This window comes from Macrobrachium rosenbergii, chromosome 5, assembly GCF_040412425.1.
Source record: "Macrobrachium rosenbergii isolate ZJJX-2024 chromosome 5, ASM4041242v1, whole genome shotgun sequence".
Classification (NCBI taxonomy): Eukaryota; Metazoa; Arthropoda; class Malacostraca; order Decapoda; family Palaemonidae; genus Macrobrachium; species Macrobrachium rosenbergii.
The window spans coordinates 13030918-13053417 of NC_089745.1; the positions used below are offsets into that span (position 1 = coordinate 13030918).

General features: G+C 35.6%; 1 long non-coding RNA gene across 1 annotated transcript in view; it reads left to right on the top strand.

The window, feature by feature from the left end:
- Positions 1 to 22500, top strand: part of LOC136838517 (uncharacterized) — a 514498-nt gene that overhangs the window by 323744 nt on the left and 168254 nt on the right. Inside the window, exon 2 of the long non-coding RNA XR_010853014.1 lies at positions 11601 to 11643. This is a non-coding gene — a long non-coding RNA (uncharacterized lncRNA). The remainder of the gene's footprint in view (positions 1 to 11600; positions 11644 to 22500) is intronic.

Consider the following 22500-nt stretch of genomic DNA (forward strand, 5'->3'; position numbering starts at 1 on the left):
ATTACGTTGTTATTACAGCAACGAGAGGGAAAGATTTCCCTCTCCCCTATAAACTACATCCCCCACCTTTACTCCCCCCTACCGTATACCACCCCCCGGCTCCCACTTTCAAAATATCTTGTGCATTAACAAGTGAATCGAAAGTCGTACTCGGGAATGGGAGAAAGGTTGGGGGCGGGTGTGGGCGGTGGGGGAGGGGGTGTCGGTTGTGGGCGGAAATAAAATAGAAAATTTACAAGGTCGAAGTGACAGTAACGTTGTCCTTATACCACATTACGGCTAAAATATTGATCAAATGAAGATATTTAGGGTAAAGGCACGCAGTAAGCGGCTGGGCGGGCGAGCTCGGTGGAACCTGGCTATAGAAATGGCCCATCGAAGGAAGCGAATAACAGGGGGAGGGAAGAGCAAGAGGGAAGAAGAGAGGAAGTCGAGGGATGTACGCTGTATATACACGGGGAGAGAGAGAGAGAGTGGAAAATCCATTTATCTGGTGCGTTTTGTACAATAATTACGTGATATTTAGTTTGCCTTACTTGCACCCGGACGAACCTACTCTCTCTCTCTCTCTCTCTCTCTCTCTCTCTCTCTCTCTCTCTCTCTCTCTATCTATATATATATATATATATATATATATATATATATATATGTATATATATATATGTGTATATATATATATATGTATGTATGTGTGTGTGTGTGTACATGTATATGTATGCATTATGTATGTATGTATGTTATAAATTTATACATATATACTGTACTTACATCTATAACGTATGTATACACATACATGTGTATATATATATATATATATATATATATATATATATATATATATATATATATATATATATATATAGAGAGAGAGAGAGAGAGAGAGAGAGAGAGAGAGAGAGCACATACATACGCACACGCATAGACAGAGGGAAGGAGAATTGTTAAAGTTTGTGATAACAGACCAACCATAGGTTTCCAGGCTAACACCTGAAACCCCCCAGGCTTTTACAGCATCTACGGGGGAAAAAAAGAGGCGTAGAAGATGCGGCCGATGTTGGTAGCTAGGCTGGAAGGAAAAACAGGACCCTTTGAAATATGGTTCCTCAGAGCACGCATGGCAACTGTTATTTATCACAAAAGGAAACAGGCACCATATTATTATTATTATTATTATTATTATTATTATTATTATTATTATTAGTCAGAAGGAGCAACTGGGCTAAAATTAAAATGAAATTTAAAATTGTCTTCAGAATAAAAACAAAAATTAAACAAAAAGGAGATACTCGATTCGATAAATTAATGAATTTAGAAAAAATGTTCAGATATCAATATTTTATTTCGTAGTTCTGGAATATATTGTAAATATTAGTATTGACTCATCATGCCCTAATAAATCAAATAAAAAATGGAACCAGTTAAATATAAGGACAGTAGATGGTAAAATAAATAAACAAAAAAGTGAAGGTGTAAGTGAAACGTAGTTATTAAGTTTTATTCTGTTAAGGTCTCGGTAATTTTTTTATGACTTGAAACATTATATTTTGAAATATGACTTACGTGATAATATTAAGATTAATTATAATAAATTGATGAAGTAAATTAATTTTAATTAAAAATGTATTATGTAAATAAATATGGAAACCAAATAAATTTTCAGCATTAACTTTGTTGATAATTTTTTCTCATTGCATGAAGTGGAAAATTCTTAGCAAGCAAAATCTCTATGATGGATGATTATATATGCTTAGTGCATAATATGATATACTTATGACTGAATACAGACTAGTTATTTTCATTATTTACGCTCTAGTTAGGGAATTAAGCCAACAGGTCAAGAGATATACCATTTTTGTTTATTTTCAGATATTTACTTCCAAAATATTCGTCCTCACAAGACGAACCCAGAATTCCTGTTGAAAGAACCATATCATATATATACTTTGCAAAGAAATAATCAATGTGGAGTTCAGTATATCGTACTGGTTATGTACGTTACGCATCCCTGATTAGGAATTATAAGAAAAATATCTTGGTTTTTCTTCATTCCTTATTTTTATTTGAGCAAACTTGAAGAAAACGTCTGAAAAGGGAGTCATCTGCTTGTCCCATTTTCTGTTGGGTAACATCTGTAACTGCACGTCTCCCAGTTGGTGGTAATTGTCCGGACATCCTTCCACTCTCTCTCTCTCTCTCTCTCTCTCTTCTCTCTCTCTCTCTCTCTCTTCTCTCTCTCTCTCCCCTTCCCCTTCCTGTCCCACCTCCTTGCAACATTCCCCTGCCCCAGTACCTACATACCCTTGCCAACTGTTCGTGATAGGATCTTTTGTTATGGACTGTTATCTGCTTTTTCTTCTTTCTCTTTCTTTCTCTCTCTCTCTCTCTCTCTCTCTAATGTAATTTCTTTTCATTATCTTTTATTTTATTTTATTTACAGTTCTTGCACTATTATTATTATAACAACTTTATGGTGTTTTACCTGAAGCGTATTCGAATATATATATATATATATATATATATATATATATATATATATATATATATATATAATAATAATATTTGACCCATCATTTTAGTCCTTTTTGTCAGATTTCAAAACAAAGAAACTGTAATTTCTTGATTTTAAAATGTCAAGAACTTTTTTATTTTTATTAATTTTCTAGGTATTTCTAATTTTTTTTATACAGTCATCTCTCTCTCTCTCTCTCTCTCTCTCTCTCTCTCTCTCTCTCTCTCTCTCTCTGTGTGTGTGTGTGTGTGTGTGGAGATCGGCACGGACAGAGATTAACACTTCCATAGCAACATAAATAATCAGATCCGCGTCAAGAGACTCCTCTTTGGATATTCATCGTAGCTCATATATCACAGCCTGCGTCTTCGCAGAGGGATATACGATGGTGATGATGATGATAATGATGATGATGATGATGATGATGATGATGATGATGATGCATCCATAATTCTAAGGGAAAGAAAGAAAGATGTGATGACACAGAGAAACCGAGAAGGGGAGAGATGGAGAGAGAAAGAAAGCTATGATGTGATGAGGGAGAGAGAGAGGTGTTGGTGATGGAAAGAGAGAGTTCTAGATTAAGATGATGGAGAGAGAGAGAGAGAGAGAGAGAGAGAGAGAGAGAGAGAGAGAGAGAGAGAGAGAGAGATATGGGTGATGATGACCGTGGCGATTTTGGGATGGACAGAGAGATAGGGATGGAGGTTAAAGTTGCAATTATGGGTAATATTGGAAAATGTCTGATTTTAGTAAATTGATTGACAGTAGATTGTAGTTGACTTGTGCAGTTTTTGTTCTCCGGTGTGTAGTATTTCTATTGAGAATGGCTGTTTATCTTCCTTGCATACATTAGAATAATAGTTTGTGATTTCTCTTCCTGTGAGGCTTGGGAATCATCTCCGCCTTATTTCTGTTTGTTCTTATAGTTTAAATTTTGTTCATGCATTCTCTCAAAGTAACCGGATTTGGTGAATAATAATATTCTCCTGCAAGTTGTAGGTGGCGGAGGGCTTTCTGTTTGGGTACTTAATTTCCTGAGAATTATGGACCACATTTCATATTTAATTGTTAATAATGCTATTTCGACTTTTAGTTTTGATTAGATTAATAGCAAAAAAAAAAAAAACAGCAAAAGGCTTCGTTTGACTCAGTTTTGTTTTTTAGATCATAAAATGCGAGTTTCACATGTTTGAAATTATTATGAAAATTAATTAGAGGTTTTGTATTTTTGTAATTTAATTTAATTGTGGTCTTATTTAACCAAAAATAAGCAAGAGACACTCTGCCCTAATGTTACAGTTTACTGAAGAAAATCTGTAGTGAAAAAGAATTTTCTTTGATTGTTGGAATACGTAAGCTTCTTTTCAGAAGTGTGAAAAGTTGTTAGCGCAGAGTGGTATTAAAATGCACGAGAGAGAGAGAGAGAGAGAGAGAGAGAGAGAGAGAGAGAGAGAGAGAGAGAGAGAGAGAGAGAGAGAGAGAGAGGCAGGCCCTACAAGAGTGGGAATACTAAGAATCCCGAAATGTATACGGGAGCGAAGTTAATTGTATGGAAAAAGGATCCCACGAGAAAATGATTTGTAAATACACTCTGAAACAGGGATGATGGTAAGGTTCAAATTTCCCCTTTTTAATTTTTTCCCCCGAAAGGCGGAAGACTAAAAGGCGGGATATTTTACTGATAAAAATCTCTCTAGAACTTTATCATAATTCAGTGGGTTTAAGAACACGTGGGGAAGGATGTAACAGACGATATACACTATCTTTCAAAATGAGAATCTGATGAGACTCTTGCATAAACAGCTTATTGGAACGTGATAGATGAGGCTTTGTGAAGATTCATAAATACAGAGGGGTGTGGTAAGAAGGATTGATGTGAGGACCCCCATTTTAAGTATTAATTTGATTTTACCCCTCCGTTTCTTTGTTTTCTTCTTTTTGGCGTTTTGGTTTTATGTGTGAATGTGGCCGTATGCTGAATAATAATAATAATAATAATAATAATAATACATAAATCGGTGTAAAGCAGTGAGTTGAACTTTAATACAAAGGGATTCTCAACCTGTGGTACCCATAATGGCTTAATACATCGTGCGTACCCCGCTGTGCACTGTAGGCGTTCTTAAAGTTTTTTTTTGCACCTTTCCTTTGGCCTCTAGCGGCACCCACTTTTTAACGTTTTACTTTACCTCCATTCCCGCTTCCTTTCTAGCTGTCCAACCTCTCTGACAATCACATTTAGATCCTTGTCCTTCATTTCTTGTATTTTCTGGATCTCTGTATCTTGCTGTCCAATCACTTCAGTTCTCTCTTTTCATTGGCTTGGTTGCTGAAAGTGCCCCAGTGTTTGGCTTGATGGCCTAAATTTCGTTACTCATTCATTCATGCAGCCTATGGTACGTATACCCAAGGGAGCGCACGCCAGGGTATGTTGGGGTTACCGCGTAAAATGATGAATACATATTTTGCACAGTTTAATATGGTAATGTACATTTTGACGGAAAGAAATTACTTGAGAGTGTCTGCTATTAGGTATTTTGCTATTCGTCTTGATTTGTTCTTCCTTAATTAACAATCATGTACTCTGGAGTAGTATAATGGGGGCACAGGCCCAAGGGCTGACAATACAAAGGGCATATACTTGGTTAACAAGGGCTACTTTATAAAAAAGGCTAAGAGTTATTGTAGCAATTTGCAGTCAGAAGTTTTCTATGGTTGAAAGGAAGATTGTTTGATAGGTGATAGATATAAATGCTAAATAATGTTAATAAAAATAATTTAATTTTGAACATTTGAGTCGGAAAATATCGAAAAGAAACTCTTACTAATTTAGTAGGGGTATAGGAAAAGTATATAAGTAGAAGGTGTGTGTTTGTGTACACACACACACACATATATATGTATATATATATATATATATATATATATATATATATATATATATATATACACATATAGAAAACGTATATAGGTAAAGGTTTGTATATATATACATATGTATATATATGTATGTATATATGTGTATGCATATATATATATATATATATATATATATATATATATATATATATATATGAGAGAAAGAGAGAGAGAGAGATTAAAAAAACAGTAAGTGGAATGCCAAGAGGCCGGAAAGGAGGAGAAAGAGAGTTTCTGGGGCCTTAGTGGGGGTGGGGTTGGGGTGGCCGGGTATGAGTGGTATGCAGCCTCATTCGAAGCTGTATCAGAGAGATAAATGACACTTCAACAGCTTCTGGTAATACACACAAAAAGTTTGGCCCCCGTCTCGCGCCCTTCATAAATCATGGTAAATCAGTGAGGACATCTACAAATCCTTAGATCCTGAAAGCTTAGAAGGATCCCCCGCCGAGGGGGGAGGGGAAGGGGACAGGCGGAAAGGGAGGGAGGGAGGGAGGAAGGAAGGAATTGAAGGGAGAGTGAAGGGATGAAGAATGGATGATGAGACTATCCTACTTCCTTCGGAGGGATCAACTCGGAGGAGGAGGAGGGAGGGAGGACGAGAAAGAAGATAGGAGAAAGAGAATTGGAGCCGGAGGAAGGTGGCAATAAACGAGAGAAAGGAGAGGCGAGGGAGATAAGGAATGAATAATTAGACAATATGGCGCAGGACTAGAAAGCGATGAGAAAGGGGTCGTATAATATGAGAATGAACCTGGAAAGGGAGCAAATAAACGGTAAAGAAAGACAGAGAGAAAGGGGGAAAGATTAGAATCGGGCTTTGCAGTGGCCAGAAGCACACTCAAGTTTATTACCGAATTTTTCTCCAGAAGAGGACGGAGGGAAGAGCGGGCGCTAAAGAGGGCAGTTGTAAGATGTGGTGGTTTGTCTGCAAGATCTTTCTGAACTTTAAAGGTACCTTTTTCGGCATTGGAATTGTCAGCACTATCGTGCGCACTTGCACGGATCAAAATCGCGCCCTGCTGGATATTCGAACTGACAAGGCTTGATAGCGGACTTTCTGACCAAATAAAATTGAAAAGGCTTGGCAGCGGACTTTCTGACCAAATAAAATTGACAAGGCTTGATAGCTGACTTTCTGACCAAATAAAATTGAAAAGGCTTGATAGCGGACTTTCTGACCAAATAAAATTGACAAGGCTTGATAGCTGACTTTCTGTCCAAATAAAATTGAAAAGGCTTGATAGCGGACTTTCTGACCAAATAAAATTGAAAAGGCTTGATAGCGGACTTTCTGACCAAATAAAATTGAAAAGGTTTGATAGCGGACTTTCTGACCAAATAAAATTGAAATGGCTTGATAGCGGACTTTCTGACCAAATAAAATTGAAAAGGCTTGATAGGGGAGTTTCTGACCAAATAAAATTGAAAAGGCTTGATAGGGGAGTTTCTGACCAAATAAAATTGAAAAGGCTCGATGGCGGACTTTCTGACCAAATGAAATTGAAAAGGCTTGACAGTGGACTTTCTGACCAAATAAAATGGAAAAGGCTTGATAGCGGACTTTCTGACCAAAGAAAATTGAAAAGGCTTGATAGCGGACTTTCTGACCATGCAAGTTACATTGTTGCTGGCATCCCAGGTACTCCAGGATATTGTTCTCTTTAAGCGACATTATTGTTTTCTGTGGATTGGGTTTACGCTGTTTTATTACATTTTCTCAATCTACATGAAGGTTTTCAAGAAAATAACGGAAACGTTAAGCGTAGCACAGACATTTTTATGATTTTTTGGAAAAAAAAAAAATTTTTTGTGACGAATTAATCATTTTCTTGATTTGATTATTATACTACAGAAAATATGACCTAGTCCGTCAAAAAGTGCCAGTGTATGAATAATTTTATTGTTAAATGCACAATTAAACTGAAAACTGTAAGAAAGATCTCTTTCCTTTCCCATATTTGAATATTATCTTAGGAAACATTGTTGAATATTCCCAAGCATTTCGTCCACCATCAGACGTGCTATTTTGCAATAATTTTTACTGCCAAAAGTCAATATTTGCAACTTAATTAAATAAGAAGCTTACAGGATTAATTCATTGTACCTATCGTAAATTAAATTTCATAATGAATAGATCCATTTGAATACATGTTTTACATAAAAAAAAATTCCGTTCATTAGGCAGGGCAATCCAGTGTTCAGTTATTGTTGCACTGATTGGCTCTAGGTTACGCTCAACATCTGTCACAAATCATCTGAGAGTCTGGAAATAGATTAGTAATGCTCTTTCATTTTATTCAATACTTATATCGAAGGAGAGGACACAAAAAAATGAAAATTCATAGTAAGTTAAAAAGTTTATTGTGAAACTTCGGTTATGCCGTAGGCCTACAGGCAATTCCGAGAGTAATTAGGCCTATAAAGATGAATTTTTATTAATTTTCCAAGCTTGAAACAAGGACGAGCCTAACTAGACGTGATGTTTCTCTTCAGATATACCTCCTGCATACTTGATATTACAATAATTTGATTCTTGAGCACGAAATTTTAGATCAAGAACTTCTAACCTGAATAAAATGATTTCTTCTAACCTGCCGTCCTCATGGCCAACCGATATATTTTTCATTAAAAAAACACTATGGAGTAAATTTAGCCATAACTAATAAAAACGGAAAGAGCAGCTGTGTATCTAAAATTTAATCTTCACCGACTGCCAATTTATTTTTTCTTGATGAAAAAAAAAAACCAGGCGAAGAACCAAAGCAGTGATCTAAGCGCGGTGTGTGAAAATGGAAATGTTCCAGTAAGCAAATCATTGGATCGGATTTATATTCTAAAAGGGCCGGGGTTGGGGAATAACGCCCAATCAGTTAATTTAATAGGTAAAATTCAAAAGGTGGCCGTTTTTAGTGCTCAGTTTAACGGAAAATGATATTGGCTGAAAGTAACACTAGTGATTCGATGATTTATTTTGTTGCCAGCGATTGCTAGGTTTTCGATGAGCGAACGAAACATTAAGAAAAGAACATCTTAGTTTCGAAGCTTCATGTAAAGCTTCGAATGAAAGATCACTACTATGTATGATCATTAATTCTATTTCCTTTTTAGTTTTCTGTCCACACTTTTTCTGTCCACCCTCAGATCTTAAAAACTACTCAGGTTAGACGGCTGCAAATTGGTATGTTGATCACCCACCATCCACTCATCAAACATACCAAATTGCAGCCCCCTAGCCACAGTAGTTGTTATTTTATTTAAGGTTAAAGTTAGCCATGATCGTGTGTCTGACACCGCTATAGGTGACAACACAGGCAACCACCGGGCTGTGGCTGAAAGTTTCATGGGCCGCGGCTAAGAGTTTCACGGGCTGTGGCTGAGAATTTCATACAGCATTGTACTCTGTACAGAAAATTCGGCGCATTTTTTACCTGTTTAAGTTAGCCCGGATATTAACTACACGATGCAAGTTTCGGCAGCTAAGTAATAAGAAAAAATTCAGACAAGCTATTCGTGTGACACGGGCTGTAGAGTGGTTTGGTCGAAGGGTATTTTCGAGTATAAATAGATAAAAATAAAAAAAAATACAAATAAATTAATAAGGATGAATAAAATTTCTTTGATACTTGGGTGCTTGGATGTATGACCAGAATACATGGGAGCCTGTGCGTTTTTGACCAGGATACTTAGTGTTTTTGTGTTTGTAACCTGAATACATGGGTGTTTGAGCTTGTGTAACCTCAATACTTTGGTTCTTGAGTATTTTAAACTAGAATTGTGTGTTTTATTTGAACTGTGGAGAATCTTGTAGGTCTTTGAAAAAAGTAATTTTGGATATTTAATATTTCTGATTTCAATAGACATGATTTTGCATTTTGTGTAATATGTACGCATGAGAGTTGATAAGTATATACATGGTGTTTAAATTACTGTACTTATTGGCGTTAAGAATTGTCATTACAAAACGAATTTATTTTCTCACAGAACAGTTATAGTGTCAAATCATTTATACCTGACTTCTGTGCTAGCGGTGATACTTCTGTTGTTAAAAATGTTGAACTAAATATACAGCCATCATGTTGGGTATTTTTACGTGTATTGCATACTTGTCTTCTTTTATACATACTCTTGTATACAGTAAGTGTACAAATTTTACTGTTTTATACATACACTTGTATACAATAAGTGTATAAATTTTACTCTTATACATACTCTTGTATACAGTAAGTGTATAAATTTTACCCTTTTATACATACACTTGTATACAATAAGTGTATAAATTTAATCTTTTATACATACGCTTGTATACAGTAAGTGTATAAATTTTACTCCTGCGTGATGTAACTCGAGGAAAACACACACCGAAAATAATGAGGTTGACAAAAGTTTGTCACGAATCTTGATCCTGACCGGTAAAATATCTGTGCCTACACCTAGAGATTGGATGTTATGAGAAATTAAACGAAAGCAAGCAAAATGTGATTTAGATTAACGAAGAAACATAATGAATTATCGACAAACATTTATGAGTAGCGGATAACTGAAAAGTTCAGCTAAATTAAAACAAACTACAAATATAGCAAGTATAAAAGTGCACCGAAGTTTCTTCGGCACAATTGAGGTTTATGCACAGCGTATAATGCTGTATGAAACTCCGTCGCGGCCCATGAAACTTCCAGCCACGGCCCAGTGTTGTCGCGTGTAGTTGACACCTATAGCGTTACTTAGAGCGCACGATGATGGTTAACTTTAACTTGAAATAAAATAAAAACTACTGAGGTTAGAGGGCTTCAATTTGATGTATTTGATGATTGGAGGGTGGATGATCAACATAACAATTTGCAGCCTTCTACCCTAAGTGGTTTTGAAGATCTGAGGGCGGACAGAAAAAATGCGGACGGACAGACAAGTAGCCATCTCAATAGTTTTCTTTTACAGAATACTAAAAAGTACGGATTCATCCTTAACCTTTGTAGACAACTATATATTTAACGGTGCGACAGAGGTACAGCCCAATTTAGAGAATATAAACGTAAGCGAATTTTTGGCGGAACGGTTACGCAGGCATGAATTGCAATAAAATTCATCTCCGATGACGTTTTAATGCTGGATGAATGAAATAATATATTGGCCAATCTAGCAAAGATTTAGTTGTACGTATTAAGCAACATAAGTTTTCAGTCAAAACTGGACAAACATCCAATGCTATATTCATTCATTTAAGTGAAAACTCTCACAGGATAAATTGGACTGAAAGTTCGGTGATTGCCAGATCGAAAGATTTCTCTTCAAGAAATCTGTTGGAGTCCGCTATTATCCAGCTTTCTTCCAGCTGTAATTTTAACCTTAGCCCTGGCGTGTATTATTTGGACCTCCGTATTAGAAAAATGTTCAAGAATGACCTAAAAGATAAAACCACTGTGACTTAAGTATAAATTAGTTACCTTATGTATATATTTTCTGTGTAGTCGTATGTTTAATATAATTTTTTATTTGTAAAAATTCTGATCTTCCAAAAATTGTTATTGTTTACAAAAAAGAGAATTATTTTGTTGTACTAATATTTTTTGAGTGGTCAGTCACCCCCTTGTATAATCTTCTGAACGTTTGATCCCAATCCTTTGTGAAACCTCTTAAATATTTAATCCTGTTTTGGCACTTCTACTAATTCTTCAATTGTGTTGGATTCCAGGTACATATTTTTCCTTATAATCCCATCTGTCATATATATGAGGTTTATTTGTAAACTTACTTTTATATTTCTTCAGTCTGCTAAGTAAAGGATGACAGAGTCGGAGAGGCCTCGCAGCACTCCAGTGTTTCCATTTCCTTCTTGGATTTTATCTTTATTATATATTCATCATGGCCCATATTTTCGTGATTCAGTTATACACACACACACACACACACACACACACACACACACACACATACATATATATATATATATATATATATATATATATATATATATATATATATATATATATATATGTGTGTGTGATACATATAAATATATATCTAATATCTAAATATATATCTACATCTATATATATATATATATATATATATATATATATATATATATATATATATATATATATATATACATACATACATATTTTCATCGTTGAAAATGAACTAATCCAAATGTATTCTTCCATTTCAGGATCGATGGAAATAGAAGACTTGACTTGACTTATGGAAGAAAGGTAAAGAAATTTATTGTATTTTTTCATTTTTTTTATTATTAAACGCCGAGTGGCGTTGTCTTTCAATCGGATATTGGTTTATTTTCGTTCGCCTGGAAACGAATCTGTATTTCGTTAGGGAGTAATTTCATTAGCATTTGATTGAGAATGATTTTATGAGCGTTTGATTAGAGATGATTGTATTGTATCTTTATGGGATATTATTATGTGACTGAAAGTGATTTTATTGCCTCTATTGGAAACTGATTTGCGTTCCGGAGGGTCACTAGTTTTATTGGCATTTGATTGGAGGTGATTTCGACGCTTTGTGTAAAATTATACATTTTTTTTTAATTATAATTATCCCGAATCAAATTATTGCATTATGCGTTTGTTATAATTCATGATAATTGTAATCATAATACAAATGGGATTAGTTATTTGAAAATTAAATATTTTATTATAAATGTAACTGAAATATAATCATATTTCATGTAATGAAAAGCAAAATTGGATTTAAAATTACTTTATCAATTAATTGGTATTTATTTAATAATTCTTAGAGTAGAAGATTTTCTTTGTCGTATTAAAAGTATTTGATCAAAAAGTAATAAATGAATTAGTATGCGATTTGAATGTAGGTTTTAGCATTTGACTGGGAAAGGTCTACGAATATCGATTTGATGTTTTATTTATAAGATAGGAAGAATGGTATTGGAGGGATGTTACGAATATTACACAGACAGAGACACATATTCTTATATATAAATTATATATATATATATATATATATATATATATATATATCATCACTATATATATATATATATATATATATATATATATGTGTGTGTGTGTGTGTGTGTGTGTATGTATACAGCACACACACACACATATATATATATATATATATATATATATATATATATATATATATATACATATACATATATATATATATATCATTACATAAGTTACTCATTGTCGTTCGATGAAAAATCACTTTAGATGCGTCTTGAATTATTATAAATTTTTCACTTATCATTCTGTAAGAAAATTGCTTTTCATATTTGGCTTGAATTGGTAAATAACTGATCAATTCATTTTTTTATTTCATGAATTGTAAAGTATTTCTCTGCCTTTGAATACAGATATTTTTTTATAACTGATTAGTTTTAAAAGACTGATTATTTATTTTTCATTGAATAGGAAATTAATTTTTATATTGGCTTTGAACAGATGTTAAATATTTCATTGTTGTAACATTAAAAAATGGTTTTGTTTGAGCAGATTCGAGTCATTTTTCTTTCTACTAAACTATTTTTTTTTATGCGTGGACCGTTAGGATTATTTGAATTATACAATAAAAATTATTTTATTTTTTCATCTTTTGAAGTTATCCCTGTCATTGCCACTAATTTGTTATTCATTGATAAGGTTTCTCCACGAAAAGTGCTTAATCTTACCATTTCCTATATAAGGTACGTTACTAATACTGGAGATTCACGTAAAAAATAAGGCTGTTTCAGAATATCAATTTAGTATAGTAGGCGCCATTATTGTTTTTGATGCAGTCCCAATGTAGTAATTCTTTGTCCTTAAGTCTTTTAAAAAACTGTTGGGAAGGTTTGTGTGTGTGTGTTTGTGTATTTGTGTGTGTGTTGTGTATATGTGTGTTTGTGTGTGTATGTGTGTTTGTGTGTGTGGTTTTGTGTGTATGTGTGTATTTCACTCCGAATATTCAGTTAATGTCCGGTTTTTGTCAGTGTGGAACAAGAGACCGAAAGTCTTCGGCTCCTTATTTCCTTTCAACATATCCGGGGACCATTTTATTCTGATTACGTCTACCATTAAGCCAACCTTATGTCTTCTGGTATTATCCCTCTGCCCCGAAGGCCAGCCCAAATAGTTTCCAAGATATTAAACTCCGCGGTCTCTTAAAGCCACAGTCATAATGAATCTGTGGCGCGGCCCCATAGCGCTCCGTTTCCTGAAGATGTGCAGAAGAAGACCTGCATAATGGCGTTCATTTGTTTGGCTGTTTAATGCTATGCATTTGTGTGTTTTATATATTTTTCCATGCTGTAAATTATTTTAATTTTTTCGTTTTGGACAAATGGTTTTACTTTCTTCTACTAGGAAGCATTCGTTCTTTTATGTTACCAGTTCTTCATTCTGAACTCATTTTCGACCCGTCCAATAATCGATTATTGCTTTCACTTCTGGAGCTGCGTCAGATTTTTTATACCCTTCAAGTCAAGTTTTTTTCACCCCTAACACAATCATACAAGATCACTGACAAGGTTTTCATAAACTGACAGCAATAACTGAGCGCTTTTCTCTATCGTCAGAGGTTACAGAAACTTCTGAGAAACCTTAGTTGTCTAAATTCCCCTTCATGGTTGACCTCATTCCAGTCAAACTTGGTGTCAGGTAGGCCATCTTGCATAGATGCACACAATGGGAGATCTTCTGTCTACCTGTCCATCAGCAGGTCTATCACACTTTACTTTGTCTTCGCAATTCCCCTCAACATGTTTGCAGGAATTTCACCCAAACTTGGTACAAAGTTAGACCATCATGCATAGATGGGCCTGGAGGGACATTGTCATTCTGTTTCTAACTATGGTCTTGTCCATAACTTTAGAGATAGGAACTTCATATTTGACATGCATGCTGCAATCGTGAAACCCTTTCAGATTAAATCAAGGTTAGGGGCTTTCACTATGGTCATATCAAAAGCAGCTGCCGCGCTTACCTTGTCATCACATCATCTACACGGCTGAAAGGTTTCCAGTCAAACTTGTTGCAAAAGTAGATCATCGTGCATACTGTGCAAAATTTGGGCAATGTCTGTCTGTCGTCTGTCTGATTTCATCAGTCGGGGTGCTATTACAGAAAAGTTGGTTTTGGGGTCTGTAGGGAATGTATATTATTTTATCAACGCTCGGAACACTTGCATTTAGTAATCATACCCTCTTGAATTATCCGATCTTTACTTGTCACCTGTACTGTTGCCTGTCAGTATTACTTAGAGTAACCATTTGCCGTACATCCAGTAAAATGATCCCGTTTGTCGTGACTTATGAATTATTTAATGATGCCACAACCGACAAAATATTTTATTCTAAGTTTTCATCGTTATCTTTGAGCCAGTTTCTGTAATTCCATGTAAATTATTTTTACGATCAGACTAGATAGTATCTATAATTGTTAACAGTTAAATTTGGTGACGTTCAGTTTATAGATTTTTTGTGTCTTGTCAAGTTCAATTAAAGTTTTCTGATATACATCAAGATTTATTTGGCTTGGACAATCAATTGCCTTTATTCAGTCTTACTCTTAATATATTGTGTACCATATAAGTTTCTTGGGTCGGAAAAGTCCCATTTTATGAATAAAACTTCAGTAATTTGAAATATTGACTAAAATAATATTGATTGTGTTTGGGCGTTTCCCACAGTCTTTTACAGTTTTCACATCAAACACTACCTTAGAGATGTCTTGGTAATCAGATTATTCCATGTATAAATGATGCATCGTCTCCTCGACAGATTGAGAACCTCTGCATCTTTTCTCAACAGGTTGGGAACCTCCTTTACTCTTTCTGTTCAGGCTGGGAACCTTTGCTCTCTTTCTCTTTCCACGGGCATATTGGGAACATCTGCATCTATCCCTCACATGCTGGGGATTCCGCCTCTTCTCTGTAAACCAAGGACCCCTGCTTAAATTTGTAAACAGAATGTGGTCTGCGTTCTGTGCATTTTGGAACTTGTTCGTTGCTTGTGGGTTGTGGGAACTCTTGCTTCCTTTTTCTCTACAAGTAGGGAACCCATGCTTTAATTTTTCAGCGGACTACGAACTTGTCTGCAGACAGTGACAAACATCTGCCCCGTTTTCTACAGGTGGAGAGACTCGACTTTGATCTCTCTATAAACTACACTTTTTAAATGAAGTTAGTTTTATAATAAAAAGTTGAATGATACCGTTTGATCTTATGAGATTAAATGCATTCATATTATTCTTAGCCCAAATGAACTTTTCTCTGTTAAAAACCACAAAGTTTTGGGGCATAACTTCAAGTGGGTTTCAAAGGGTCGGATATATTGTAGCCTAGTTCAGCACTATTATGGCGTGCTATCAAAAGACGAATTCATCCTGAGATGAATTCAGAAATTTTGAAGTCACTATAAAAAAAAGTTGTTTCATCGTAACTGTGTGCCTCTTCTGGCCCTACAACTTCCGAAGTTTTGAAGAGTGAGACTTGACATTTGCTTCTTTTTCTCGGTAAAATTCTCCTTAGTAAATGTATTTTTTTCAGAACTAATCAAAGTGGAGTGAAAGACCATTATTTTGTTTAAGAACTCGCAAATTGTGTTTTCATTTCTCTGTGGTGGTTGCTTTCTCAGTTTTAATTTGTGATTTTTTTTCATATTGCTTTATTTGGGGGTAATAGATAACGCCCAGGAACATGACTTTTATTTTTTAAGAGCCGTTTTTGTGAGAGTTGTCATGGTGCTTTCGTTAGTAATATATTTCGTGGTATTATTTAACAGTACATTTTACTCGGTATTTGTGGTTGATAAGTTTCGTAATGCTCGTGATTTATGAGGTACCTGGGTGTGAAGTATGTTCTTACATATGCCTGTCCGTGGGTTGTAAAAACATCAGGTAAACAGTAATTGGCACCTGTTCTTCTGTGGTCACCAGGTGCAACGCGTACCGATTACGTTCAAAGAAAATTCCGCCTGAGTGCATCTTCGATCTCCTTTCGTACCTGAAGCGTCAACATCGAGTGTTTGTAATTGAAGTGAGGTGTTGCATGAATCTTTTATGTTTGGAACGGTGGAAATCTTCCTGCATTACCTCTGACCTTTGTTCTATCTTAAAGATATCTCTCTCTCTCTCTCTCTCAGGTTACTGGTCGAAACTCTTTCTAGTTGGAAGTGTTTGTCTGGTTTAATGTAATGCGTGTCCATCGCGCCGATGATTTCTGAGTGTGTGAGTGTGCAGCGCGCCCGCGCGTGTTTGTGTGTTTTTTTTCAGTATCTTTATCCCTGCGCCCATGCTATTTTTATATGTGTATTAGAGAATGTTATAGACACATGTTAGGGCTCCTCTCTCTCTCTCTCTCTCCTTGTATTCCTTTCCTCTCCTCAAAACTCTCTCCCCTCTCCCTCTCTTTCTCTCCTCCTCCTTCTTCTTCACCCTTTCCCCCTCTCTGTCTCCTTTTTCCTCTCTCTCTTCCTTTCCCCCTCCCTCTTCCTCTCCCTCTCCCTCTCCATCTCCATCTCCCTTTCCCTCTCCATCTCCCTCTTTCCCTCTCCCTCTCCCCCTCCCTCTTTCCCTCTCCCTCTCCCTCTTTCCCTCTCCCTCTCCCAGTGAAATTTAATCGTAATTGGTCGGCGATACAATGGTCTCAGCCAATATCCTTATGATCCTGTCGAGGACTTGGCCAACTTTTGTAAAGGCTTGACAATAATACATGGCAGGAAAAGTTCTTGAACAATCACCGACTCTGTCTCGAAGTCTTCCTTTCCGTCTCATTTCTCATTTGTTACTGCAGTTCATTTCAGTTCGCGACTTTCGTTCAAGTTGCGTTTGTGCACATTTTTCATTTTGGTCTTTTCGCGTTACTTCAGTATTTTTCAGCCTGTTGTCGTCATTCTTCATTATTTATTGTTTCCATATAATTTTCGTTTTTCGCTTTTATTTTTCTGTTACCTTCTTTTATTTCTTTCGATTGAACGGCGTATTTCAAGTCAGTGGCTCCTTTGGTTCCGGTGGGCTTGTTCCATATGAATTGGGTTCATCTGAATAATAATAATAATAATAATAATACACACACACACACACGTACACAATAATAATAATCTTCACTCACCATTCCTTCAATCTTCAGATGATCACGCCACATTTTTATGTAATTTACCATTTTGTAATGTATTTGATTGCACCCTTCAAGACCAAAGAATTCCTTGTTTTTAAAATACTTTTAGTGATTTTATTTTGCATTGGATTTTATTCTAGAAATCGTGCACAAGCAAGTTAAACGTCCGTTTCGTAGTTTTAGAGCTCTGCTCCTGCTTTCGTTTTCCCCGATTATCATAATCTCCTCTGGTGTCAAACTCCACTCTCTCTCTCTCTCTCTCTCTCTCTCTCTCTCTCTCTCTCTCTCTCTCTCTCTCTTCCCTGTGCTTCATAACAATGTATCTAAAACATTTTAGCTTAATTACAAGAGTGCCCTCAAAATCCTTTCCCAATTATGAGAAAACCACTTTACCTGTTAACGTCAAACTTCGCTTAGAAAACGCCAAATAATAAAATAGTTTAAAGAGGAACTTTGTTGAGTGGAAGTTTTCTAGGAAAAAATGAAAACCCTTTTATTTATGGTATATCAGTCCGAAAGGGTCTGTGTCGGATACGTATACTTCAGGGATCTCTTTGTCAGAAAATTTGATTTATGGTGGGTAAGAATTTGCAAAAGAAAAAAAAGTAATCCTTTTGTAATAGATTACAAAATGCTTCTGAACTTGGTGCAGGCTGATACACATCTAAAATATTAAGTCTTTGTGTGTGTGTTTGTAATTAGAGTTTTTACATATAACAAGGCGATAAAAGATACTACTTTAAGATTATATATGGCTTTCATTGCTATCATGGAGTGTGTGAGGTAGAATTTTCATTTATTGTTTTATATATATATAATATATATATATATATATATATATATATATATATATATATATATATATATATATATATATATATATATATATATATATATATATATATCTGTATGTATTATATGTATGTGTGTGTGTGATCACTTTAGAAAATGTTTTCATTATTATAATGATGAGGATTGTGGTCATCATCATTTTTTTTTTTTTGGCCCGGTCATTGTGTTTGAAGGCAGAGCTTCTTGTCTGACTTTGAAGACCGGATAAAAGAGCGGTTAGTCTTTTGCATCTTTTTCTTATTAGCGTTTAATATTGATTGAGAATAAAAGGGAAAGTTAGCTGCATGCCGCCTCATAAAACGCAGCAGCCTTGGCCGGGAAGAAATAATGAGTGCGTTCATGAGAGACAGAGAGAGAGAGAATGAGAGAGAGAGGGAGGATAATATGATGTCGACTTTAGAAAAATGTCTTACGCTAGAAGTGGACATTTTTCAAGGAACGTTACGACTGATGTGTTTGGTTCCTGAATGAAATTCCCATTTATGAAAGTGATAAAATATGAACATTAATATATTATGAAGGTGTTTTTTATGAACGTCTTTGCAAATAATGTAAATAGACGCTCTCTCTCTCTCTAACTCGATCCTTATATTGAGTCTGGAAAATTGATTTATTAAAATTTTAGTCCCAGGTAATTTTGATATGAAGAATTACCTTGAATTCCTCTCTTTTTCCTCCGCCCTCCCCTAAGTGGTTACGGCCACCAAATTAATGCCCCGGTTGATTGAGGGCGTCTCAGCTTCACTGCCGCAAGTATTAATACGTTCGTTTAACGGGTTATTGGAACCTGTCAACTTACTGCCTCCCCCCGTCGACAATGAATTCGACTGGTAATTACGTAAATTAAAAAAAAAAAAGTGAAAAATGCTCCGAAGTTTCGTCGGCGCAATCGAGTTTTTTGTACAGCCGCCACAGAGTATAATCGAGACCACCAAAAATAGATATCTTTCGGTGGTCTCGGTATAGGCTAATGCTGTATGAGCTACGGCCCATGAAACTTTAACCACGGCCCGGTGGTGGCATTTTTTATTTTCGTTGCCAGAAGCTCTATTATGGCAAACTTTAGCCTTAAATAAAATAAAAACTACTGAGGCTAGAGGACTGCAATTTGGAATGTTTGATAATTGGAGGGTGGATCATCAACACACCAATTTCCAGTCCTCTAGCGCCCAGTAGCTTTTAAGATCTGATGGCGGACAGAAAAAAGTGCCGACGGACAGACAAAGCCGGCACAATAGTTTTCTTTTACAGAAAATTCAAAAATTTGAACCCTCGGACTTGAGGGTTTTATATCTCTCCTCCCCCACCCGAACAACAGACATCCTCCACCCCCACCCCCCCGTTCCCTGTCCCTCCCTCTTTTTTTTTTATGTATTCTGGTCACAGGGCGACTCTTTTGGTATTCATTCGTCCTCAATTGATTTGCAGCGTTTCCGTCTCTTTTCAGAGACCCGTGTCCTGGTCGGAGGATTCCGTCGTACGCATGTGTGTGTATGTGTGTGTGTGTGCGTGTGTTTTATTCAGAACGTACTTTGTTTCATGGACCGATCAATATACGCGTTCTCAAAGTCTTTTTTGATTCGGCAAAAAACATTGTTGAGTAATGTTTTTTATTTGTTCAGAAAAATAATAAATACTGTTTATCTTCTTCATGGTATTTAATGAGGATAATGAGGAGGATGGCAGTAATTTATACTGTCAGAGGAACAACAGTATCTCCAGAGATGTGAGAACAGTATCAGTTGTGGCAATTTTTTTTTTACTTGTTGGCGGCTTCTCTTTAAATTTAATGATATTTATGCTGTCAGGCTTTCACTTGGATCTTAAATTACATTGAATTGCATCGAGTTTGTATGTATGTATGTATATATGTATAATACATAATATATATACATGTATATATATATACATTCACGGATATACACACATGTATGTATGTATATATATACACACATATATATGTGTGTGTGTAGATAGATAGATAAATAAATAAAAGGATGAGAAAGATATCCCTTCTGAAGAAAATGTTATTTAAAAAAAAGAAAAGTCGTTGTTGCAGTATTTATCAAAGCCTTTACGTTGTATATTTTTAATCAGGTAAATGGATAATCGAAGTTAAGTCTAGATGATATTAAAACCATTTTTCATTCCCGGCAACTTTAATCCAATACGAGCGGTGTAATGGCGTTATCATCGCATGTCATATCTTTTTCGAAGTTTAATTAGCTATTACGCCGAATAAAATTGGTTAATAATGTATTTTCCCCTGGTGGTACGTGGAAATTGTCTCGTGTTACTTTGGCTTTCAGTTCACAGAGGTACTGTATAATTAATGATGTGTACCGGGAAACGAAGCCTTTGACAGTCAAATGAACATTGGCATTTATTTTGATTATCTGACTCAGAGGGGAATTCCGCCTTTACCCGGTAGATGAGGAAGTAGGTCAGTAGGGTGGGAGAAGGAGTGGTTGACGGAAAGTCAGTCGAGCGCGAGAAGAAGTTATTTGTAAATCATTAATGTTATTTTGTCAACGGCTTTGAAGTTTCACTTCCCATAAGGAATCGGTTTATTCTGCCCTCTACACCACCCCACCCCTTCCTGGGACAACATCAAATCGACAGAACTAATTTCAGGATCTTTTCATCGAAGTAGGTGTTAGCATCATTTGTGAGATGTGTGGCTTTTTTTATATGAGTAATATAAATACTTTCCTTAGCCTTACATGTGGGTAGATGCCTTTTTCATAATACGCGTATGAAATACTGCTAATAATTTGAAATACTACCAATAATTTCCTGCAAGCTAAGTTTTGAAAGCAAGATACAGTTTCCCCATCAGTACATTCAATTATTTTTTTTTCAAACAACTTTGTACGATTTTCTGTAATCAAATAAGTAACGTTTACCACCAAGGAGTGTTAGTTTGGCATGTTCACCCATATAGAAAATAATACATTAAAAAACTGCCCCTATAGGTCCCAGATCTGTCAGTTCAAGCATTTTAGTTCACTCGTCCCTCCACTGTCCAACCAAAATTAAGCCCCTTCCTTTCATCTGTCCACTCACCATTCAACCACAATTTATGAAATGGCCCCCCTTCTCAAGAACTACCATCTCATCAAGTTTTAAGAAAATTCTTTTCAAACGTTTTAAGGTAATTTTACAATCATTTCGGGCACAGGAGGAAACGCATAACGGTTATGGCGGAAGAGCTAACGTTTACTCTCTGAAACGTCTTGTAATTCGTTTTAGATGACCTGTAATTGAAGTGAAGAGGTTGACCTGGTGCAATTCCACCTTTTTAGAAACTGGATATTTTCCCTCCCGGTCTGCTTCAGAGCAAGAACCTGTGCTAGCATAAAGTCATGTTAATATAAAACTGTGTTCTGGTTTCTTTTTACTCCTGTTTTGCAATTTAACACATGTCGGTCAGATATGATTTATTAAAGAATTAGGTCTTTCTACGTATTTTACCTGAGTTTACTCGGGTTAAATGCCTTTGTAATAATATACATTGTGTAATTTGTATTAAATCATTTAGTGCTCATTTGTATTTCAAGGCTTTTAACTCGTGCTTTAGCAGATAGCTTAAACTGGGTTTCCTGTTTCTGTTCTGACAGAGCATTTTAAATCACAAATACAGTTCTTTTTTTTTCCTCATGGTGCTACGTGGTCTATCTTCTTGTCCTCATTGCTGAGTTTCAAACGACTGAATTACATCCATCCATCCATTTGCTATTCTCCCCGGAGAGGACGCCATCCAAGGAGCGTCGAAGAATCTTTTCGTATCTGTTCGGTTCATATTTTCATTTATCTTTTGTGTTACATTCATCTAGTCCGTTTGGTCTCTTCATACCTAGCTTTCCAACTTCTTCATTTCGTCTTCCTCCAACTTAGGAACAGGTTCTTCTTGGAGGCATTATGAGTCTAGGAATGTGACTCTCCTCCGGTTAAACTGCGTAATGATATGTCAAGTGACTAAAGGAAGTTTACTATTGATCATCATGGAAACTGTACGCATGTAGTCATCGCCATTAAAACTGTCTACGGTATCAAAATTATCTACGGTTTGTGAGCGTTATTGAAACTGTTTGAAGAATTTTATGAGAAAAAATATCTAGCGATTTACGAAGCAT